Source organism: Chelonia mydas, chromosome 16, assembly GCF_015237465.2.
Source record: "Chelonia mydas isolate rCheMyd1 chromosome 16, rCheMyd1.pri.v2, whole genome shotgun sequence".
Taxonomy (NCBI): Eukaryota; Metazoa; Chordata; order Testudines; family Cheloniidae; genus Chelonia; species Chelonia mydas.
Window position 1 is genome coordinate 18,409,050 of NC_057857.1, and position 25,749 is coordinate 18,434,798.

Sequence of the window (25,749 nt, forward strand, 5' to 3'; positions counted from 1 at the left end):
TTTTGCAAATACAGACTAACACGGCTGTTACTCTGAAACCAATCTTTTTTATGCTTGCAAATCTATTTCTTTTTGCAAACAGAAAGAAAAGCAAATGCCTTCTCACCATCTGCCAGATGGACATTAATTCTGAAAGCAAACATGCTGGCACATTCATAGATCTCAAACTTTAATGGTTTTGATGCTAAATCTGACTTCCTGTTTTACACAGACCATAGAACTTCCCCAAAATAATTTCTAGAGCAGATCTTTTTGAAAAAAAACCCCATCCCATTGTGATTTTAAAATTGCCAGTGATAGAGAATCCACTACAACCCTTGGCAAATTGTTCCAGTGGTTAATTACGAAGGCACCTAGGCCCAGAGTCTCAGATGTATTTAGGCTCCCAACTTTCATTGGTTTCAAGCCCCTGGTGTTTTTGAAAATCTCGCTATCATCTATCTGCATCTTCAGGAGCCTAACCACCTTTGAAAATCTGGCCCTCTGGGGCTCAGCTGGAAATAGAATGTAGTCTGCTGACTCGCAAGCCTGCAATCTTACCTTCCCTCCTCCCTTTAAAGATGCTCTTTCATACCAAAAGCGGCATAGATGTAACACACCATTGGTATAACTAAGCATATGAATCCCTTCACCTGCTGCTCAATTCAGTGAAGTCCTATGGCCTGTGTTACACAGAAGGTCAGACTAGATTATCACAATGGTCACTTCTGGCCTTGGAATCTAGGAATCTAGGCTGGAATGCAGCCAGCGCTGGGGAGGCGAGGTACAGCCAAGATGACAACGGGCACACAATGTGCTGCACGCCAGTGGGGGGCAGAGAAATATTTTCACCAAGGACAATAGGGCAAGCCACTTCCCTTACAAAGATGCAATGGGATCTTCAGTACTGATAGAGAACAAACAGGACCTTGGACATGGGGCAGCCTAGAGGCACCAACCATGACTAGGCCCTTGTAATGAGGAGTATGGGCCTTTCAAGCCTAGGGGAAGCCAGAAGACCCTGTCGCAGGGTTGGGAACTGGCTGAAAAGAAAGACAGGAAGTGGTCCCGGGGAGTTTGCAGTGGGATGGGAAGATCTCAGGACACTTATTTTAAGGGCCTGGGATTGGGAGCTCTGTCTTGCAGGGTGGGGCAGGGCTCCTCTCTCCCAGCCAATCAGGAGGAGCTCTCAGAAGGAGAGCAATATATATGCCGTCTTCCCTCTCAGAACAGGGCTCCTGATGATAGAGGGAGGCCAGGCCAGGCCAGCCCAGCCCAGCCCAGCCCAGCAGCACTGGAGATGGGTCTGAACTATGGAGTTGCTATGATGGACCTTGTGTCTGGGACACTGAGGACTATTTTGAATTACTTTTGGGTTACTGACCCAGTTTCAAGAGGGGGCTGATAATTTCCCTGAGCGAGACTGTATGGCATTTCTAAGGGGCCCTGAAGAGAGGGGACAGATGGAGGGAAACACCTCTGGCCTCAGGAGAGAGTCAGGCAAATGGTTTCCCTACTACAGCCCCCATGGCACTTGGTAGATTTTCAGCTCTGTGGGGCAGGGATGATGTTTTTGTTACATGCGTGGACAGCGCCGAGCCCAGTGGTACCCTAACTGGGGCTTTCAGGTGCTGCCCACACCACAAATAATAATTAAGGAGGCATTGTGCAGACAGTGCTTAATCTGATGCGCTTACAAGCAAAATAGCCAAGACAGGCATAGGTTTTATCATGAAAAACTGACAGGCAAAGAGATTAAGGGATTTACTCAAGGTCACGTAGGCAGTTTGGGCCAAAGCTGAGAATTGAATCCCCTTCTCTTGAGTTCTAGTTCAATGGTTTTTTAAGAGCAATGTTTTTAAGCTCTCATCCACCAAGGGCCCATCCAGGTGCCAGTGTGTGGAACTTGAGCTGAGCTAGGAAATCGATTTTAATTGCTGTGGCAACTCTTCCCCCTCCCTCTTGTGTATTTGTGCCAGATCTAGTTATTCTGAAACAATGAAACTCTCACTGGCAGCTTAAAGAAATGTTGGGGCGGGGGGGCGGAAATCGCACAACAAATTACAGCACTTCATTAGTCTTTGCACACTTTGGCATTTTAATTCTCTTCTCTTTTTTTCCATGGGCAATGTTAGAAACTTGCAGTTCTCTTGAAACAGCAACTGGAGAAATTAACAAATTAGCTCAGTGCACTTCTCACTAATGAGCCCATTGCACGGCAGTCCTCCATGAGAGCAGAACATTTCCTGCTTTTTATTTATTTCATGCTGAGCGTTTTGCTTGGTTGTGAGGTCTAAAGTGGCTTTCAGTACAAGACTGCTGTTTAGCCATCATGGTAGGGATTTCTGTGGCACCTCTGTTATCTGCGGGCTGATTGCTCATTCTAAACTGGATGGGGAGTACATGAAAGTAGCCCTGACGTAGTCCCCAAGCTGGAGGAAAGATAGCTGGATGCTTAATTAGCGTGGATTTTGACGCGGTTTGTGAAAGGGAGGCACGGGTCACTATTCTGCTTAGCAAATTTCTCATGCCTAATTCTGCAAACCCATCTCCGCCTACCCCTGAAACCCTTTACTAAAGTGACTCCTGCAGGTCTCCTACAGGCACAACCAGTGATTCCAGAGTGCACAGCAAGGTCCACTAGAAACTAGGGTGAGTCCACCAAACTGGGTTACCAAGCACTCTGCGATGTTCAGCCAAATCATGTGCTGATGCCTTAAAGAGCAAGGCCATGATCCTGCAAAGACTCACATGATTAACTGTACAAACCGTGAAGTGACTCTTATGTATGGTTTATCCTGGAGTAACTGGAGGGTCCTAAGTGAGGACAATTGAGAGATGGAGGGATAGAGGAGGAGAAGAGACTGGATGAACATATAAGGAGTGTGGAGTGAGCAATAAAATATCCAGGAATTATTTCTGGTCTAAGATGAAAAAGGTGGGGGTGATGGGGACCAAAATGTGTAACCACTTTTTTTGAATATCTTTGCCTTTTTGAAAAATTTAAAAATTCAAAAAATATCAATTAGCTCTATTAAAGAAAAGGTGGGAATTCTTTTCACGAAACAAATGAAATTGTTCCTGGATTTCAAAATTTCATATTTAGAAACTTCCACTTTCAAACTTTTATCAAAATTTGCAACTTTGAAAAAATGTTGACCAGCTCTTCCCAGAGCAAGCCCCTCAAGTAAATGTTGTTAAATATTCCCCACTGTTGGCACTTGCAGTCTTGAACAAGACTTTACCCTTCTAGTAGCAGCTGTGTCTCAAAGCCCTTCACAAACACTTATCCAAACCTCAACACTACGCTGAGGTAAATATTAATATTCTCACTTTACAGATGGGGAAACTGAGGCATCAGAGGGGTGAAATGACTTGCCCAGGCCATATGGTGAGGAATTGGCAGGGTTAGGGACCATGACTCCCTAGTGACCTGCTCTATGACAAGATCACTCAATCTCCTGTGAGCTATTCTTTAGGATACTTTCCTTTCTCTATTAAAGTCAATGGAACAGGGGAAAGACCTTAGGGATGTCTACATTTCAAGCTGGGGGTGTGTGTGTGAGACTCACGCGCTGACTGAGTTAGCATGCTAAAAACTGAGCCTAGCCATGGCACCTAGGGTCTCAGACAGGTATATTCGTGGGGCAGCTAGCCCCGCTGCCAGTCACTCTGTTGTGACTACGCTCTATCTCTAGTACACTAGCTCGATCAGAGCTAGCATGAGTGTGTCTCCTAGCTGGGAACCACATCCCTAGCTCAATGTGTAACCATACCCTTAGTCTTGATCCTGCGAATGTCTAAGGTCCAGATAATTCATAGGAGTTAGGTGCCTAAGCCCCTTTGATTTCAATCCTTCAGATCCTACTCAGAAGCAGGAGCTACTCAGCAGTTTAGCGCATCGGGCCTCTTCCTTTTAACTCTTAAGGGCCTGATTTTCCCCTCAGAGAAACTTTACCCTGCTGCAACTACTGCTGATTTACTGGGCACTGGTGTCTGTGAGAGAAGAACAAGACCTTAATCTTTAAAGCCTTTTAAGTCCCAAACATTCCTGTTAGAGAGACAAACCAGCAGGCAGTTATGTCCCTCGATCTGTCCAATCCCATCATAATCTTCCTGTCTTCCCCACCCTTGAACCTGCAGCTCCGTCCAGAAGTTTTTCTCTTCCTCGGAATTCTCTGCCCATTAATGATCAGCTCAGCATGGCTCTTTCCACCACTCATCTCCCGGGACTAGCTAATGAAGATTAAAGGAGCACTGCCATAAATATGTCACTCATAAAATAACCTAAAATAATACAAGCAATAAAATGCTCCAGCTACCAGCCCAAGTGAAAGTAGCAATTTGCAAATATATCAATCACTGATGACATCTTAAACATCTTTTATACTCCGAGCACTGCAAAAATGATTTGCAATTATAGGGATGCTCTGGCATCTTTGCAGGAAACAGACCTCCCAGAGTGAGCAGCGTCTCTGAGTGCTTGTTTATGTAATGCTTTTGCCTCTTCCTTCAAGGTTGTGGGCTCAAGTGTAGAGGCCAAAGTTCAGACCTAGTGTGATCCATGGAAACTCCACAGACTTCACTGGAGTTGCTTCCACTCACGCTAGAACTGAGTTTGCCCTGAGGCTTCAGCTGTGGGGTGTAGAACCAGCAGAGAGGATGTTAGTTTGAAATAAAACCATCCTCTTTTCAAGAAGAGGTGAAATGTGGTAGAGTTCCTGGAGAAGATTCCATCAGGCATGAATGGAATGAAGTATGAAGTTACCTGAGAATCAAAGTGGGGGAGAACAGAAGTTAGCAACGAGCCAGCAGTAGATGGAAAAGGCTACTAAAGGAAAAGCCAGAACAAAAAGCGGTGGCTGGTAGCTGACAACCAGACAAATTCAATAAAGAAATTAAGTACACATGTTTAACAGTGAGGGTGATTAAGCATTGGCACAAACTAACATGAGGTACCATGGATTGTATCTCTCTTATTGTCTTCATATCAAGACTGGATGTCTTTCTGGAAGAGATGCTTTGGCCAAACGCATGTTATTGGGTTAAGTACAGGATTAACTGGATGAGATTCTATGGGCTGTGTTATGCAGACTAAATAATCTAATCATCCCATCTAGCCTTAAAATTGATGACGTTATTTGTTTCTCACTGAAAGGAGCAGCCAATGTATTCACTAGGATTAGCCTCCCCCCCTCCCCGACCCGACACACTGTCTATGAATCAGTCCCTAATTTTTATTATTTTCTTCTATATTCATAATTGCCCCATAAGTTCATGAGTGAGGGCCCGCAGCACGTGCTCCTTAGGAGCTGTGGCTGTTCAGAATTTGGTCTGTCTGATTGGTCACCTAAACCACATGGGGTGGTGTCTGTTCCTTGACTGGATGATCTAATGTTTTTAAACAGCCGCAGCACCTGATGAAATTGTTGGAGCACTGGCTCACTCAAGAAAAGTGGGGAAGGAGTGTTTTAGAAAGAGACAGAGACCGAGCAGGCAGACACATGTGCACACACACCTAGGACATTCTTGGACATTAAAAACATTTCCCTTTCATTCAAAAAAACCCCATAGCATTATATTTGTCTATATACATGGACCTCAGATTTTAAAATAGATTTTGCATTTGGTTTGCTCTTCTCATATTTCCACCAAATAATTGTATGAATATAGAAATAGAGATAGAAATGGAGGGCTGGAAGGGGCCTTGAGAAGTCCATATATAGCAGAGCTGGGCAAAGACACTTGAGTATGCTCATTGACTTGCAGATATTGTTGAAATATGCAGTAGCCCTAACTGAAATCAGGGCCCCCATTGTGCTTAGCAATGAACAGACATATAGTAGGAGACAGTCACTGGCCCAAGGACTTTACAGTCTTAAAAACAGAGAAAGGGTGGGAGCAAGGATTTGGTTCCAATGGGGAACCAAGGCACCCAGAGATTTACCAGTCCACCCAAGCTTACTGGGACCAGTCCACCCAAGTCCACCCAAGAACTGGGAACTGAACCAGGATCTCCTGAATTCCAGTCCACCCAAGCTTACTGGGACCAGTCCACCCAAGTCCACCCAAGAACTGGGAACTGAACCAGGATCTCCTGAATTCTGGACAAGCGACTTAACCGTAAAACTATCTTCCCTCTCTGAATACACCTTATCTACCTCCGATAACACTAATTAATATTCCAATAACCACAATTATGTAAATAAAAGCTCGTTCCCAAATGCTTGTGTGACTAAAATCGTACATATGTTCATGGAAACACAAACCGGGAGCAAGGGTGAAATCAAATGACTAGTTAGCATCAATCAGTGGCTTCACAAAACCAGTTTTCCATTCTGTGCCCAGTTCTCGTCAGGAGCCTCTGTGAAGGCTGTGCTTCATACCCACTCAGAAAGACTGGCTTTGTTTTAGCTCAGAAGGGGACATTTGTTCCTGTGGGAAGGAGACTCTGCTTGGTTTTAAACCTGCCTGCCTTTAAAGCTTGTGAGAAAGTTCTCTCTCTGCAAGGCTGTGCTGTTGGACTATACCAGGCAGTTCTGCCAGTTGACAGCCACAGAACTGACGATAGAGAAGAGTTAGGTGACATTGTGCTGTTTAGAGTGAAGTTCACTCCCAAGCATGGGGCCGGGACAAGAAAAAGGCACCATGTAAGTAGGGTGACCAGATGTTCCAATATTAGGCGTTTTGTCTTATATATGCAACTATACCCCCCCCCCCATACACACAAACACTCTGTCCCCTGAAAAAAAAAGTCCTGCTTTTTCACACTTGCTATCTGGTCATCCTACACATAAGACAAGTCATCAACATAGATCTTAAGTGGGACTTAAGTACCGCCCAGCAGAGGCTTGCAACCTGATCCGGACCCAACCACAAGTAGCCGGTTTGAGTCAGGGTAATGTACCTAGCACGCATTCAGGCTTGGTTTGTGTCAGGTAGTCTCTTATCACTCAAGGTTTGTCTACACGAACATTTAGATTGCAACAAGCTGGGGTATGAAGCTTCTCTGCACTAGCCTGGTGTGGACTAACTGTCCTTGTGCATGTGCACCCTATTGATGTCAGTGACGTGCGCTTTGATCTAGTCCCACTGGAAACAGGACAACTAGAGGAAAGCCCATTAAGGAACAGGTCATGCGCATGTTACTGGCAACAGCAGGGTGCACAATTAGTCCACGGCAGGCGAGCGCAGTAGATTCACACCCCAGCTTGCTGCAAACTAAATGCTCACGTAGATAAGTCCTGAGTGTGCTGAGGCTGAGGCTGACTATGGTTCTATTGTTTGTAACTGTAAACCAGCAAGTCCTTCCGTACATTTTCATGTTTTTTCTCCTGCGTGCATAGTCACATGGTTCCTAAAGACCTCGTCCAAATTCCTTTTGTGCCTGTCTGTTACGCATCCCATGTGAGTGAGGTGTTGCCCTTAAAAACGCAGTGAGTGAGATATGTTTGCTGCAATTTGGATTGTGGGTTAGCTTACTGAAAAATCTACATATCTAAGACACAGAGATTCTCTCTATGAAATGCATGAAGACTGATGCTGTTAAAAGGAAATTGTCAATAGGAGAATGTCTAGCCGTGGATATTTCAGTTTCTGGAAAGGGTAAGTCTAAATCCATTTGTTTGGAAAATTGATGACGTTGTATTCAGTGATAAAAGTCCATGTGGCTGTGTGCAATGCAAAACATTACGTAAATATGGCAGCAAAAAGATGGGAAATTCATCACTGCAATAGCACGCTGGAAAAGGATGTATTTGCTCTGTAGTAGTTGAACCAACTCAGTTGTGCGTGATTTCTATTGTGCAGACTGAAAAAAACCATACCTGCAGATAAAACAATCAAATGACAGACAAACGTGTGAGTCTCTGTTGCAAAGACGTTTGTCCTTTTAAGATTGTCTCTGGAAAGGGCTTCATATAACTTTTTCGCAAGAGCTGATTAATGCGGGTGCTACCTACGATCGAATACCAGCCAGTAGTGTGTTACCACACGCAAGTGCGGTTTCAAGGAGATGGTGTGATCTAGTTGAACAGAAAAGACAAGAACTAATTCCTCAGCTTGATGATGTACTGAAAGATGAGCTTGTGGGGGTGAAGACAACTGATATGTGGACAGACAGCTACCATAAAATGCACTATATGACAGTGACTTGCTATTACGTCACACCAAGCTTTTAAACGTATAGCCAGAATCTTAGCTACCACTGTGTTTCCTTTGGAAGAAGCAAAAACTGGCAAAAACATTAGGCATGAGCTTTTAAAGGTGCTGGTGAATACACTTGGGTTTGTTGCAACTAATTTAAATAAAGTCCTGTGGATGGCAGATCGGCCGCTAATATAGTCTTTGCTGTAAGGCTCTATAGATGTCTAAATTGTCAGACCATGTATATAATACTGTTCTTCTACATGGACTTGATACAACAGAATTAGCTCGCAAAACTCCCAATGTTGTGGAGACTATACATAATAAGTCTTTCACGTATTTCATCAAACAATCTGGCCTTGCATCACAGTTGTCGAAACCTGTGGTGCAAATGGCAGAAACCAGGTTCAGCCCTGTGTATCTGGCACTGAATTCAGTTCAGGAGATTTACACGAGCCGCACAAAAAAACCAGAAGGGTGCGGGGAGAGCTACAGGTTGGAAAACATCACCCTGATATGCTACAGTGTTTGGCGTAATTCCTCCAGCCATTTTTATGAAGCTCAGAGGGAACTGGAGGGAGACAAGTATCCTCCACTGAACTTACTAATACTATGGTTGGAGAAACTTAACTGACATTGTCAGCTTCTTTCTTCAGGTACTCCAGTGCAGGCAGTTGTCAAGCAACGACACAATGAGTAGCTTGTAAAAAAGTGTGAATGCCTGACTTACACGGGATAGCACTATTTCTCTGGCCTCAATTTAATCAGCTCTAAATGCTGTCCAAGCATGAAGGTGAAGGAAGTTTGCTCTGAAATGCTCAGGCTAATGAAAAACTTCAAAGGAGGCAGAGCAGACCCCGTAAAGCAAAGCAACGTCATTGACCATCTACCAACAGCTGCCAAAAAAAGCACTGCCTGGCTTTGATGAATGGGGCACTCTACGTGATGATGGAGGGTTAGATGGTGACCTGCAGCAGTATACAGCACAGAAGGCCAGAGCAGAAAATGAACAGGGATGTGTTGAACTGGTGGAAGGAACACATTGCTGGGTAGCCTAAATTGATCAAGTTGGCTAGGCGTGACCTATGTATTCCTGCCCACAGCAGTGAAAGGAACTTCTGTGTGGCTAGAGGGACAGTTGCCCAGAGGAGGACTGTCCTCAAGCCATCAACTGTGACTGCTATTGTTTTCTTATATTACATTTTATAAAATAGCTTTTTAAATTAATTACTGCAGTTTGTTTTCTGTTAAGAGGGATGTAATAACTTTTCCTGTCCAGTCCAACTCGCCCACAGGACAAAAATAATATTTGTCATGGATCAGTAAAGACTTTTTGGATTACTTAATTATTGCAAGAAGATGGACACCTCATGATCCCCCGGTTTACCTTAAGAAATGATATTATTAAAAGCCACAGTCATGGTTTAATATTTCAGTTGAACGTTAACTTTGCTGTTGAATATTAAATGAATCTCAATTTTTCATGAATTCCAGGACTCTTCAACCTCTTCCTTTTTTTTTAACCTGGGTAATTATAACGTTGAACAAGAAAAAACATGCTGAGATGATTATGATCAGGACATATTGTGTTTTCTTTTCTTTTATTCCACATTGCTGTTCCCAAAGGGTAAGAATTCTGCTCATTATAGCTATGATGGGTTTGGGAGAGGGGCTTTCTTCTTGGAGTTGGAAGCTAAGAAGACAATAGCATCACATTGTGAGTAACCCCTTAAAGATGGCACAGCTAACAAGGGTGCCTCGTCCACCCCCATCATTGTAGCTATTATAAGTGTGTTGCATTTCTCAATGTGCGTGGCAAAGCAGAAGGATTCTTCAGAACATTAGTTCACGGCCAGCGGGGGTGGAGGGGTGAACCTCCCCCATCCCTGCCATGTCCTGCTGTGGACTCAGGGCTTGTCTACACTTAAAACACTGCAGTGGCAGAGCCGCACCTCTGTAGCACTTCAGTGAAGATGACACCTACATGGAGAGGCAATAGCTTTGTCAATGGAAGAGTTCTCCCATCAGCCTAGCACTGTCTACATTGGGGGCTAGGTCAGTTGAACTACATCGCTCGGAGGTGTGGATTTTTCACACCCCTGAGCAATGTAGTTATCCCGACCTAATTTCCTAGTGTAGACCAGGCCTTTCTGTCTGTGTGGAGACTGCTGATGCACGCATTAACTGTTCGTTAATGCACATTGATCTAGTCTTCTTTGAAACTGGACTAAATCAAGCACATGAATGAACTGTCAGTGCACACATCAGAAGGATGCGCATGGATAGTTATCTATGGCAGCCCACTGTGGAGTAGATTCACACGCCAGCTTGCCATGAACTAACTGTTTGTGTAGCTAAGCCCTTAGTTTGAAGCATGTATGTTTGGGGAGGAGGTTGGGTCGTGCATAGAAACAACTTCACACGCTGGAACTTGGGTCAGGGTCAGGACTGGCTGCGATCCGCTCAGGTTTAGGCCTGAGCAGACCTCTGCTGCATAGGTCTTTTACTGGCCCCCTGCACAGGGATGAATTTCACTCTTACAGAGCAACCATCATTAGGAGGAAGCTATTACAGAGAGGACCCACCTGCTTGAGCTGTGTATAATGCTTTTGTACCCCTGGCCAATGTCCCCTCTGTCAGTACAACAGGTGCTAATGTCCATGGCCACCCATAAGCCATTGCCAAATGCACAGTGACTGCTCTTTGCTCCCACCCGCTGAGTCTGCAAAGCTGGTAGATTGTGCTACCCCATCTAATTAAAATATCACACGTGATCCCTATCATGGGATACCTCCCAAGGGGTTGTTTGGGGTTGGTAAGACTGTGATCAGCAGAAGCAGTGCTTCTATCTGTTATTTGCATTATAGTAACGGCCCAAAGACCCAGTATATACAGGGCCTGGACAAAGACCTCTGAGTATTCTCATTCACATATGCATATTTTATTACAGTAGTGCCTAGGGGCTCCAACTGAGATCAGGGTCCCATTTTGCTAGGTGCTATGTTACCTCATACTGAGAGAGCGTTCCTACCCTGCAGAGCTTACAATAGAAGTACTAATGCTTCTCGGGTGTCTTTCTCTTCACCCTAGAAAAAATTTTTACGTCACTGGTTTGGGGTTTTTCATTTTTGTTGAAGATTTTTCTTTGAATTGTTTGGGGGTTGTCAAGAGACTCAAAACCTGAATGTTTCAGTTTCCAGTGACCAGTGAGCAAAAAATATTCAGTTCGAAAACTTGGGGGGTGGGGAGAGGAATCAGTCTGCAGTTGCAAAATCCAAAAATGTTCGATTTTTAATGAAAAAGCCCAAAAGTTTCATCCAATTTTTCTCCAAAAAAGTTCTATTTTGTCCAAAAAAGCTACTTTATGTTAAAAAAACAAACACACATTTTGATGGAAAATATTCAGCCAACTGTGTAATCGAGAGATAAGACAGACAAAGGAGAAACAAAGGCACAGAGAGATGTGATGACTTCTCAAGCTCACAGAACAGGTCAAGGGCTTAGCTGGGAATAGAATCCAGGTTTCTTCAGTTCCAGTCTGGTGCCTGATCCCACTCAAGTGTGTCAGTTTTTGAAGGAGCAAGGAGGCGCTCCATCCCTTACCAATCTTAGCTCACAGGCCTCATTGCTTATTGAGTAGAAAGAGTGCAGCTTTGCATTGCAGCCAGAGCAGTTGCATAGTAAAATGTCTGTGCACCTGCACTGAAGATGTATGAGCTGCACAGTATAAGGCAGTGAACAACCAGCTCTTGTGCGTATGCACACACATTAATTGGCATTATCCTGAGAACACCGAGCATCATACAGAGTTCATTATAATTGGGTTTGTTTCATCCGGCCTGACTGAAGTTAATGATTAGAGCTGCAGGGAATCATTCAGCATCCCCACTGCGAGCTGTTCTGGTGAGGGAGCGCTACAAAGTGTGGCCGGACTCCCACCACTTGCTCTGCCTGGAGCTGTGCGAGAGTTAGCGGCTCTAGTTTGCAGGGTGTCTATGTGAATTTCCATTTGGTTTCTGTTCACATGGGGTTTGCATCCCATGGTGTTTCGTTCTGGTTTCAGGTTCTAATGAACTCAAAATCACAGAGGGGAAGCCAGGGAATTTTATCACCTTTCTTCCCAAACCAATCAATCCCTTCCCAGCACTGGTAATTTGGCCCCTGTTAGGCTCTGAATCTGGACTTTTCTTGGCTCTGAACTCATGAAGCAGTGGGGCTCATGCCAATCTCAGACCTCCCTTTATCTACACCCCTGAGTGCAGACTCACTCTGAACTCTGGGGGCAGCCATAGGATATGTCTCAACCAAGAGGCAGATATACTGAAATCTACAAGATGTGAAGTGGTCAAATTGAACTGTACACACATGTGAAGCCAGCAGAGCAGGATCCTTGTCCAGTTCATGGGACTGGGAGCAAGGCAGCCAGTGCAGGATAATAGTGCCATGACAGCATTCACATTATGCCTGGTTGCATGAAATGGAACTACAGCAGATTAGGAGCTTCCATTCAAAACAGCACCCCCCTGAAAATCTTGAGTCTGGAAAACTAGGCAGAAAACAGCTTCTTGGGGATTTCTGGGCCTCTGTGCTTCCATTTTCAGCTGGGACCTGGAAATGCAGAAAAACAACGGGGTGTGAGAAGTGAATGGAACTTTTTAAAACTGATAAGTTTCTGCTTGAACTTTGGGTGAAGTTTAAGGGATGGTTCTTATTTTATCTTTGAAATATTTTCCATTTCTACTTCAAAATCAAACAAAGCAGGTCGGTTCTTTCTTAGACTCAACGTTATCCCTTTATTAAAGGCAGCAGAGACTTCCCCTACCCCAATAATTAAAGCTCATGAACCTGAAGAATTTTTTACCTTTGAAAGACAGATTCCTACTCGAGCAGATTTTCCTCCAGCTCTCCCAGCACTTAATGACTGTCCTTGAAAAGATCTGTCTGAAGTCTTCATTGAGCCTGAACAAAATACATAATGGGCTGAATTCTGCCCTTTGGGTTGCTCCACTGACTCCAGTGTGTTAGCCAAGGCTGTAGCAGGTTCATCAACCTCTGCCTGCAGCCCAGCCACCGCTAGAGACTGGACAGAGCACTCCAGCGAGTGAATTACATGCTATATTACAACAGGGCTAAATTCGGTCCAACGTTTCTACTTGTGATGTAATGGGGGAGGGGACAAAGGATGGTTAAGCATGGGATTGGGAGCCGTTCTATTCCTAACTTTGATTCAGACTTCCTGTGTGACCTTGGGCAAGTCACTTAATCTCTCTGGGCCTTAGTTCCTGACCTGTACATTTGAGATAATACCATTTTTTTTCTGTGTTGTCTGCACAGACCATACGATCACAAAGGCAAAGAGCATCTCTTACTATACATCTGCCCTCGTACGATGGGGCACGATTCTTGGTTTAGGTGCTCCCATAATACAAATCATAATAATAATTAATAATAATCTGTACCTCCATTTTTCCATCTGCAAAAGGAAGATAACACACGTGCTGCACAGAGGGGAGCCGGGGTTTAATTCCCGAATGTCCGTTAAGAGCTTTGAGATCCTCGGAAGGCCCTCGAGAAATTGCAACGTATTATGATTATTAGTCTACTTTTCCTTTACAGTGTGGTTGAATCAAAACAGCTTCTGGCTATTTGCACATCAAGGAGGTTTCAAGCACCTGGTTCCGCTCATTACAGGCAGGACAATACTCCTTGTGGATATCTTAATCACCGTTCACACAAGCCCTCCTGATGCCGGAGATAAAACTCATCATTTCCCTAGGTGATTTTTTCAAAGCAATAACAAGGCTGGTTCTGAAGGATTTGGCTTCCTTTGCTGCTGACTTTTTTCCATCACACCTCCTCACGCTCACCAAAGGAGTGCTGGGGAACAGCATGCATTGGACCTGATTCTCCTCAGCTTACTGCATAGACTTCCGTGCAGTTACACAAATGTAAAGCAGACGCAGCCAATGGGGACCTTTGTCTCATTTTGCTCGGCGGGAGCTTATTCCCTTCCATGCAATGCGGTACATAAAGTGCCAGGGTGGAGAGTAATTCAGCCTAATAAGGCTTAAACTAGTCAATACTCTAATGGCGGAGCTGTTAATGGCTCAGTTTGTTGCACTCAAAACCTCATAAAATTCCATTCAGCCAAATTTTATAGCCTTTCAATGGACTCTGAGTTCCACAAGCTGAGTAGCACCATGAAGAATAACATTTTAATCAGGTAGATCCTGCCTCGCCTGCAGCCTGCACTCGTTGGGGTGTGACGGGGCTGCATTTTTGGTGGTGGTGGTGGCGGTTTGGTTTTTTAGCACCCTGTTTGGCTCCAGCTCACAGAGCTGTTGCTTTCTTTGATAAGGATCTGTCGGATGCTACAGCACTGCAGCCGATGACAGGAGATCACACCCGGATGGAAGGAGGATCTGCTCCATCGGAATCACTAGTTGCTATACAGCTCCCTCTGTAAAACAGCCAGTCCCAAAATGACAATCAGGGCTAGGTGACAATGAAGTAATGCGCTAGCATTTTGCTTCCAGGGGCCTGGCTGCAACTTTGCCTGTAGAGTCCTTCCTGAATGAGAGTGAATTAATTCACTGTGTCTCATACCGGTCTCTGGCGGATCTTTGCCCCCATCACAAAGGCATGGTGCACCTTGCCAGAAATATCAGTCTCTGCTCACAACTCAGGAGAGGGCTGGGTTTGATGCAGATTAAGGATGGGGTGTCTTGAAAGAATCGTGTGGTGAGGGAAGCCTGTTTCCATTATGCACCTGTGTGCTCAGAGCTATCAGACTCTCACTTTCCAGGCGCTACAGTTCACCCATAAAGGTATTTTAGCAAAGAGATAAAAAGGGATGATCAGAAATATTCTGGATTATGGGCGATCTGTATTTGTATCTATCGGAAGAATGCATGGAACCATTTACCGTGCATATCACTCCAACTGAATATAATAATGGCCTTCACCCTTTCTTCAACCTATACATGTACTCCATGAAATTAACTCCCATCTGGCACTTTCTTATTGTGCCCTTCGTGCACTCAGCGCTCCATTCTGTCCTTCCAATTCCCTTCCTACAATGCTAGATTCGAGCCATGTCACCTCGCTGTTGGTTACGGAAAAGAATCCTAACTAGAACTGGTTAGAAAATGGGTTTCCGCCCCTCCCCCATGGAAAATTTCCATTTTTCATCAAAAAGCCCAAACCCAAAAACCGCTCCCCTCTCCCCCATTTTGGTTTTGTTGTTGTTGTTTTCTCAAGGGAAAAAATGACATTTTTGGAGGCAGGGAGACACTTTTATTTAATCAAAATCCCAATTTGCCGTAGAAGAGTCAACCCAGAATATTTTCAACTAGCCCTAATCTGAACCTTCTACATTTTAGCAGATGAAACACAGATGGTTATTGTGACCATCTATAAACTACTGAGGGGGTGTTGTAGCCCTGTGAAACAAAGAGGTATCCAGTCACTGAGGATAATGGGTATTTTGTTTGCTTTTGTTTTTCAAGGGATTCAAATAAATCCAAAGACTCATACTGAGACTTAGGCAAAACTAGGTGCTAGGAGACTCAGGCTCGGGCTAAGGGGGTGTTTAATTGCGATGGTTCGGGCTCCGACTAGAGCCCCAGCTCTGGGACCCTCCAAGTTCACAGAGTCCTAGAGCCTGGACTCCAGCCTGAGCCCGACTGTCTACACCGCAGTTAAACAGCCCCATGAGCCCGAGTCAGCTGGCACAGGCTGGCCGTGGGTTTTTAATTGTGGTGTAGACATATCCTGTGAATCAAACCAGTTTCACTAGAGGCTTGGGGTAAAAACTGGGCCCATAGAAATCAATTGCAAAATTCCCATTGACCTCAGTGTGGCCAGGCCTTCACCCTTCGACTAGGTTCTCTTGAAACTCAGCCTAAGATTGCCCAAAAGTTCGTGAACTTTTTGGTAAATCTCACTCAAGTTTTTGGTCTCACTATAACAGGCTCTGAACAGCAGTGATGACAAAAACAGAGTCAGCAGAATTATTTAAGAGAGGGGATAACAAGGAATAATGTGCCTGCCACTAGAAAATGTGGAGTACTAGATTAGACAGCAGCAAATACCCCTTCTAAATCAGAGTAAGACGGCAATGGATTAATTTGCCAGGCAGTTCCTTGAGGCTTCATCACTAATGTGAATCTAGCCTGACGTAGGGTTGCGGCTTTGGATAGCTAGTATGTAGCGAAATGGACTACGCTACCGAAGCAATTATTGCCAACCCTATCATCTCTGACTCTGACCTCCTGTCAGACATAGCACAGTCATCTCTGCTGTATACCCTGCTGACGTGAGGAAGTACTCCTACCCTTCTCACAAACGGTGCTGACTGCACCATTAATAGATTGTTGGTAACTTCCAGGCCTACAGAAGGCATGTAATAATGGGACTAGGGTGACCAGATGTCCTGACTTTATAGGGACAGTCCCAATATTTGTGGCTGTTTTTGTATGGCCTCCTATGACCCTCCACCCCCTGTCCCCATTTTTCACACTTGCTATCTGGTCACCCTAAATGGGAATCGGTAACACCGAGTGCTATGTGAGCCAGCCTGCTCATATATGGAGGCTTGCTATGGGCCTGATTCTGCTCCTACACTGCTGTTGCCCATTAATGTTGATGAAGTCACTCTTGCTTTACCCCCGTATCTATGAGAAGAATCAGGATTAAACAAATTAAACAAATAAATTTAAACAAATCAGGATTAAACAAGAATCAGGATCTTCCAAATTCTCTTATGGTGTAAACAGGCACCGCTGCATTGACATCGATGCAGTTGCACTCCATTTACACCAGCACAGAACTGACCCTGTATATGTCCACGCTGGCGAGCAGGCTTCGCTCCTCACACACCTGCTGCTAACTGTAGGGGTTAACCCGATTTTCGCTCCCTCACAGGTTCAGCTAATAGTTGGGATTCATCTTTCCTAGGATCCAAATCCACCATCCCTCACCCTCATGAAACAAAACCTGAACTGGAGAGAAGCTGAAGCTCCCGTATCAAGCCCACCAACGTGTGTCATTCAGAAGTCGCTGAGCCTTCAGTACTTCTGCAATCCCATTAGCGCCCTGGACTCAGCGCACTAAATTAGATTTAATAAATACCTAATGAGAGGGTGACAGCCCCTTGGGTTAGTTACAAGCTCAGGAAAGTGCAACTTGGTTTAAATAATTGATAATCCATAGTGCAGAACTCAGGGGGAAACCCCATGAATGATTGATGGGTAGCAGGGTATGTCAGCCAAGAGGGGAGGGACACAGTGACTGAGATAGGACTGCGGGCTTGTCTACATGGCAAGTTACTGTGCAGAAAGCCAGGGTGTGTATGTACAGCCCACCAGCTTGCTGTGCAGTAACTCACCAGGGACCCTGCTTCAGCACACTAAAAGTCCCAAAGTGCGGCTTAGTGTTCTTCACTCTGAGGGCATCGTGCACTAAGCTGTACGCTGGCTCCTTCACTGTGCTGTAGCAGCATCCCTACGGTGAATGACTTCGCAGCAAGCTGGTGCGCTGCATATTCACACCCTGGCTTGCAGTGCACGACTCCCTGTGTAGACAAGGCCCCAGAGACTGTGCGTGAGTGAGTGACGAATGTTTTCAGCAACATTATGAGCCATTTCCATGGTGAAGCATGAAAGAATCCTCACAACAGACTTCCGAAGTCGGTCTGTATTATAATCCCCACTTTACAAGTGGGGAAACTGAGGCACAGAGAGTAAATTTCTCATCCAAGGTCACTGACGGAGGGAGTGCCAGATTTCCAGTTGGAGCGGGGGTATTCCCAGAGAGCTTAAACCACTGGCCATTGAGCCTTTGAACTCATGCCTTTGAGTACCCGGGTGAGGCATGAGAGAATTCACAGCCAGTTTCTTAAAGGCCATAAATGAAAAATATAAATGCCACCCAACCTGAATTCTTCACCCTGGCTGCAGATTGACTTTATGCTGGTCCTTAGTGGTGAGTGACCTGGTGATATTTGAGGCCTCTTATTGACAGGCTTCTGTGCTCTGTTATCACCGCTCTGTTAGGGCTTGCACTAGGCATATCTCGGGGTCTCCATCCTGCGCCCCTTGCTTGGGCAACTTTCCAACAAATATTGCTTTAAATGATTCCAGCTCAACCTGCCGTGGGTGGAGGTTGCACAAGCTGTCGACCTCCTCTTTTTCAACGTGTCCAAACGTAGAGGTAAATTTTCTCCTACAGAGATGTGAGCCCAGATGCTCAGAGGTATTTAGGCATTGAAATCCATGGGAGTTAGGTGCCTATATACCTTACGGGATCTGGGCTTTTATGTCCAAGTGTCTGATTATGCCAAGGCTTCAAAATCCACCTCTGCTTCCCTGCATACTCAAGAGGTAGTGCTGTCCAGTGGCCAAGGCCCGGCCCTGGGAGTGACGAGATGGGAGTTCTATTCCCAGCTCCCGCCGCTGACTTTGGACCAAACAGGTTACTTCTCTGAGCGCCAGTTGCTACATCTGTAACATGAGGATAATAAGACTGCTGTGCTTTCTAAGGCAGTTTGGCACCTATGGATGGGAGGACAAAGTTAGACGAGCTAACGCCTCACAGCTATTATTCTGATGGTCCTGGCTTCAGTCTTGGACTTGCTTATTTTGTATCAAGCAGCTAACCTGTATCCCTGTATTAAATTAAAAACTGCGGCTCGCGAGAAGCTTGGTATTGTGATCTATAGCAGAATGTCATCGGCACATGGAGCTGTCCTCCCTAACCTCTGTGTAGTTATGCTGGGTAGCCGTGAGTTAATCTTTTTTCTTATTTTAAATATAACTTTTATCTTGACACTGCCTCTTTAAAACCAGACGTGATGCAAGCGATTAAAGAGATTTAGAATGTAGTTCAAACCTGGCCATTTTTTTATTATTTGAAACGTGCTGAATAGGGCAGTGGGGTAAAGGAGAGTTGAGCAGACGTACTCTCGATTTGACGGGAGAGGAGACAACAAATGGTGCAAGCCTTTTCATTCTCATTCTTAGCACCTCTTTTGTATTCCAAAGCACATCCATTAATCCTCAAAGCAGCCTTTCGAGACAGATAAATATTCTTAGCCTCACTTTACAGGTCAGGAAACCGAGGCAGAAAAGGTGGTGAAGTGACTTGCCCAAGATCAACAGGGAGTCAGTAGCAGAGCTGGGAATAGCCAGAGCCCCAGGGCTGCAATAAGAACTGGTGGGACAAATCCAGCTGGTCTTTCGCAAACCAGAAGATGTGGAACCAGGACTTTCCCACTACCAAATCCAGACAGGCGGCTTGGGAGGAGAAACTACTCTCTGAACTTCATACCCATTTACAGAGAAGTTCTCTTTGGAAGAACATCACATTGTAAGGGAGCATGCTGCTTCTCTCCCATCCTCCTCCGCTCCATCAGGTTTGCTTGCCAATGTCATGTAATAACAGAGCGGATTCCTTTCCAGAACGGAGTTATTTTTAGAGATAGGCCTGAGCAGCCAAGTTTAGATGCAGATCTAGATCTGAACTTCCCCAAAGATCAGGGCTGTTTGGATCAGGGTTTAACTTTGGTCCATTATAGACAAATGGGGCCAGCCCTGATGTTCAGATCCAAATCTGCCTCTGAACCTACCCAGGATTCAAGGCAGGGTGGTTCAGATCTGGGTATGTGGATTCAGCCCCATCTCTAGTTATCACCACCCATAACAGGGTGTCTAATCCCAAGCCAGTGGCCAGTAAGGAAGAGGTTAAGGTCAGGTGGAAAATTACCATCCCTGAACAAGCACAGCACAGAGAGTGAAAGGAATGAGAATGCTGCACTCAGCTGGAGTGAATTGCTCCATTAGGAAGGATGGGAATGAGCTCAGCTGGGGTTAATGGTATCATTAGAGGACTCAGACATTATAAAGGAGGGATCACTGAGGACAGCTGCTTTCTCTGAGTTTGAGGAAGCGTTGGGGACAGATTTACCCTTGTTATTCTCATTCTTTTAATCTTTAAGGTGCCACTGGACTCCTTGTTGTTTTTGTGGATACAGACTAACACGGCTACCCCCGATACTTCATTCTTGTAGTGAAATTCTGGAGGGAGAGCAGCCTCTGTATTTTTACTGGCTCTGGCTACTAGAATCCCTTTGATTTGGTCATTTGCATCAACTCTCTGAACCTAGAGTTTCCCCCTCTCCCCCTTTCTCTGCTTATCTGGCCTTCCTCACCATGAATTTAGCTAGTTATAGTGTCAGGGTGTACTACCTCTCTACAGCGTTACTTCCCACTCCCAGTGGAAACAATGTCAAATACATGCTTTGAGAGGACTGAAGGAAGGGGTAGAGCAGCCTGGCTGTGGGGAAGGAGGACTTGCAAGCCATGTGTGCCGCCTAGAACCTAGCCTTGCTGTAAATTTTAACTCATGGGCCTTTCAGTGGCTTCTGAAGCCCGGAAGGGAAGCATCCTAGCAGTTGCTAAAGGATAGACTTGGGGATCAGATGATCTGGTTCTGCTACAACCTAGATCTGTCCCACGGCACTCTGCATTTTTTATTGTTTGTGTTACCATGGTGCCTACATGGCCCTGCTCCAAAGAACTTAGCAGTCTGACCATAGCACAAGAGACAACAAATGGATAGAGCCAGATGGCCGATTCAAGGAAACAATGAGGCCGTATTGGTCAGCATGACGTCCCGTGGTCTCTGCACACCTCAGCAGCCCAAGTGCTGTCAGGTGTTTCTCTAGGGATCCCAGAAAAGTGCTTTGAGGAGGATAATGAGGTTGGTTTGTGGGTGTTTATGGGGAGCTCCTCTTTGATTCTTGTGTGGAAGGTGTCACAGGAAGGCAGAGTGTTAGCGTTGCCCTGAGGTGGGGAGTCACCCTTGAACGCTGTTGCAGCTCATGCTCTTCATGCAAATATAATGCAAAGGAATCATAAGGGGTGCAGTTGGATCCGAATAACCATATTTACTAACTTCACACAATAGGCAAGGCCTAGGGCCTTGCTTACACTGCTGCTCTGGCAGGGTTCTGGTGGCTTCTGGAGCACAGAAAACTGTGAGAGCCACTAGAGAGCTCACAAACTCTTTTAGAGAGGAACTACCCAAATCCTGTATGCTATAAATACCATGTACAGCACCTACAGTTGGACGCTGTGCTCTTTCGCTCCCTGCTGCTGCTAGAAGGCACGGCAGATACATCACAGCTAAGAGAAGCAAAGGGCAGTCCCAGTGAAAGAGGCTCTACGATGTAGTAAATTCTGCAGAAAAAGGAACACGCCCAGGGTTTTGCATTTCTGTGGGTCTGTGTTGCATGAACACTCATAGAAGTGCCACAGCCAGGCTTTGTGCTTGGCGAACAAGTGCAGTAAAAATGGCAGCTGACATTTCCATCAATGGCACCTCGGGAAGTTGGAGAGAGAGAGATGTGCCAACGTGCATGTCAAGAATTGTAGAAAACACATTTAAAAAGTCATTGCAAATCTGATCACATTGAACGCTGTGCTTCAAAAATTCTCTGACATCTTCCTAAACCCCCTCCTAGTCGGGTAATGAATCTGGGTGATTTTCACAGCACCTGCCACTGAGACCATTTTCACCTTTCCAATGAGGTTTTAAGGAAGTTGCAATCAACAATCTCTTATAGAGGAGGGGAGGTTATGGGGATGGGAGGTGGGGATTGGTGAGTGACTTGAAATGAGCTCAGAGCTACCCTACCGTGCTACCACATGAATGATGCTATTGGTTGAAAATCAGCCCAACCACGTGCCATGCCCAGGAGATGCTCCTCATTTGCAGGGAATGAATGCTTTTGTTTTATTTCAGTGTCATGGCGACAGTTTTAACAGGGATAACCATGTGGCAGAAATAAGGAAACAAAGAAGAGACAAAAATGCAAGGATGAGATACCAGATCAAGAGAGTGGACATCAGAAGATTGCAGTTAACAGTGGATTTGGAGTTTCTTGTGCATGCAGTTAGCAGGAAGCTTGACACACTATTCATAGATCATAAGACCAGAAGGAACTAGCTCATCATCTAGTCTGCCTTCCTGTAGAACACGCTGTAGAATTTCACCAGCAACCCTTGCATTGAGCTCAGTAACTTGTGTTTGACTAAAACAAATCTTCCAAAGAGGCATCCAGTCTTAATATGAGGTCCTCAAGAGACGGAGAATCCACCATGTCCCTTGGTAATTTGTTCCAATGGTGACTCACCCTCACTGTTAGAAATGCAGGCCTTATTTCTAATTTGATATTTTTCTGGCCAAAGACTCACTTGAAGTAGTCCAAAGATGTGTTTTCTCGGGTTTTATAGCACAATCTCTTATACCCGAGGCCGCATGCAAACTTTAACCCACAATTTTTCAATATACAGATTCCAACCACTGTTATTAGAGCAGCCATGTTATGATCATTTGTTTCTGGTAGCGCCCGGAATGTGCTAGGTGCTGTAGAAAAACAAAAGAAGGCTCAATCCCGCCCTTCAGGAGCTCACCACCCGCACTACACCCCCCCCCCCATGCCAAGCACATCTGCCTCTACGCCCAATTCCTCCCCAAACGCCCAAGGGAAAAGGCATGGTTGGAAAATCAATGCAGGATGCACCTTTCAGAACCAAGGGATCTTCTCAGAAGGAATGCCCTGCCCAGCAATCCCCAAATGAGCTCCAGTCAAGGGTCTCCACAGATCACAGCTGTGGCAGAGTCTCAAGTGGGGAGAGAAAGGGGTCTCTCAGGTAACCAGGCCTCAAACCCACAGCATCACTATTTGAAAGACCCCTGAAAATACAGCAATAGCCCTTTCCCATGTTACTTTTGCCAGTGGGTGGATCTGAAATGCTGAAATAAGACGCCTGGGACAGGTCCATGTAAACAGTCTCCATGGTCTATGGAGATGATGGTTCGGCAGCTGATTTGAGAGCACAGTGTCTCCTTACCCCCAGTGCTCACCATCCTGTTCGCTGACCAGATGGTTGCCAAGGCATTCAGATACTATGATAATGAACACAGTGTGAAAACCTAGACGGATAGATCTTGGTCCATCTTAGGCCTTTCAAGTGCAGGTCATCCAGTCAACCCTCCTGTAAACTGCCCTCTTTGGTCTCTCACTCCCTGGCTGTTACCCTCCTTAGTCATCCGCAACACACTTCTCTAGGAGACGATTTGCTAGTCCTTGCCGTTTGGATCAGAACAAAGGTTTAGCTGCCTTCCGGTCCTCCAACCTCTGTATGTTGCGGATATCTGCAGGGTTACTCTTCTCAGAGATGACAGGCCTGGGCGACTCTTTCCAAACAGCCAGCAGATTTCTTTGTAAAACAAGTTTTATTTGAAGATCAAAAAAAGCACAGAGGAAAATATGTTAAACAAAAGTAAATAGTTCCATCCATGTACCTAAGGTTACATTGCCTGAATGCTAAGCCCAAGGCAGGGTCTCAGAGTCATTTAGAGAAGAACAAGCTTCTATTCCCTTAGAAGCAAAGATCCCTCTGTTTGATCCTCTCTGTTCCTAGGTGAGAGCCAGTCATCCTGTTTCTCTAGCCTACCTCCCTGTGGGAGTATCTGTCTCTTTAAGAGGCCCAACTTCCTCTTGGCTCATGGACTCTCAAGAGGTAGAGTTAACCTATTTCCAAATCCCCTTTCATCTCTGGAGACCTCCTATTAGCTACCTACCTCCCACCCACTTCTACTAGTCCTTGATGTTCTTATTGCCTCTTCACATAAGCCCAGTAATCAAAAGCGCATTGTTCTAGTGTCATGTTGGAACTGCTGTATTCATAGGCTAAGAGCGCTTGTTCAGGGTTTCAGGAGAAACCATCAGCCTATTTCAAGGGGTACATGACAGACCAAATGCCACCTCCCTTCTTCCATGAGCCTTCAACTATATTTTTAAATTATTAAGTGCATAAATCCTATTTTTCACCCCTCCCTCGCACAATTACCTTGGAAGACCATACAGTGTATATATACTGTTAAGGGAATATAAGAGAGAGGTCCAGGCCTATTTCATGTCCATTAGCAATGTATGTAGCTATATGTGCTAAGAGAATATGGGCAATGATGCCTCTGGCTCCTGATAATCTGCAAGGGTCAGATGGGAATCGCCTCTTCGGCTGGCTGCTGTGGGAATTATGGGGGTGGAGTTACCTTGCTACAAAGAAACAGACACTCAGCGTGGCTGCAGGCAAGATGCTAGACTTGGCCCAGCAGCCTGATTCCGGGTGAAAATATGTTCCTCTGACTTTATTACTTGTCTGGGTAACTGTCAATTTGCAGCTTCTGTGCGTTAAAATAAGCCATGTTCCTGCTATCATCAAACCGAGCATCAAGTTGTCGAGAACGCGTCACTTTGTTTGCATGCATTAGAGAGTGATGGAGCGATGCATTAGCCCTCAGTGCAGCCACGGCACCGCTTGCTTCTGCTGGAACGTGGAGTGAAACGACTGTCTCAGCTGTTAAAATAACCCTGAAAGAACCACATTTCTGCTGTTAGTCTGACATGGTCCCGGACACATTTTGTCTCCTTTCAGCACTTCTTTTTTGGCTGGGGCACCAAGTATTTTAGGACTCAAGCAACCTGTCCTAGAAAGACATGTTTTAAAATAAATAAGCAACACATACATACACACACACACACATACACACAAGATGCTAGCATTATTTATACACGGCACATGAGCAGTGATGACATTTCATTAGGAACCCAACAATATCTTGGCCATACAGTGTTTTATTTAATATCCACAATCAAAATGCAGCCTTTGTCAGCTGGGAAAACATCTAGCTTCAAAAAAAGCTGGTGGTGATGAGTTGTCAGAGACCATTATCTGCTGAGGCTTTCATGATGTGTTGGCCAATGTTGGGTGTTCGTGGAGGGCTGTCCCATTTTTGATCCTGAAAAAGCATACACAGTTGAGGGCTTCTTTCAGCTTTTTCCAAACTAGCCGACCCTTTGGAGCACGCACACCCATACAGGGAATCCTATCAAACAGGTCTCGGTGGTTTTGTATCCAGTCCTGGCAGGAAGCATCTAATAATCTTGGTTTGATTTGGATGGCAAATGCCCAGAAGTTGGAGGTCAGTATTTTGTTCCAAACTGGTGCATCCGCTCTGAGGACAGCAATTGCATCTTTAATTAGAATAGGTTGGCTCCTGTGCTACAGAAATGAAGATGAGCCCGTACCAAAACCCAGGATCCAAATGCTGCTAAATTTTGCAGGTGTTCCAAATTCAATCTGGATCTGGATTTTTGAGCTTACTCTTACATCTAAAACATACCTGTTCCTCATGGCAATTATAACTAATCCCACCCTCTCGCTCAGCTGCATTCGGAAAGTCCTCCTGGATTTCACTGTGGATCAAAATTTAAATAAGGGATGTATCTGGTTTTAAATCTCTGATTTCAGCCCTCACTGGGGAAAACTTCCTTTTGGTGTATGTATGTATAATGTATACGCCGGCATATCATGCATCTTGCAATATAAAGGCTCTGATCCCTTTGATGAGAGGGTATATCCTTTGGCTTGGCAGCCTAACACTGGAGATACAGCATGTGGAACACAAAGGCATGTAAGAAATCATAGCAGCGGCAATCCCCTCCTAAAATTTCCTTTGGGCATGCAATGACAATAGGCCTCCCTGAAGCTAGCT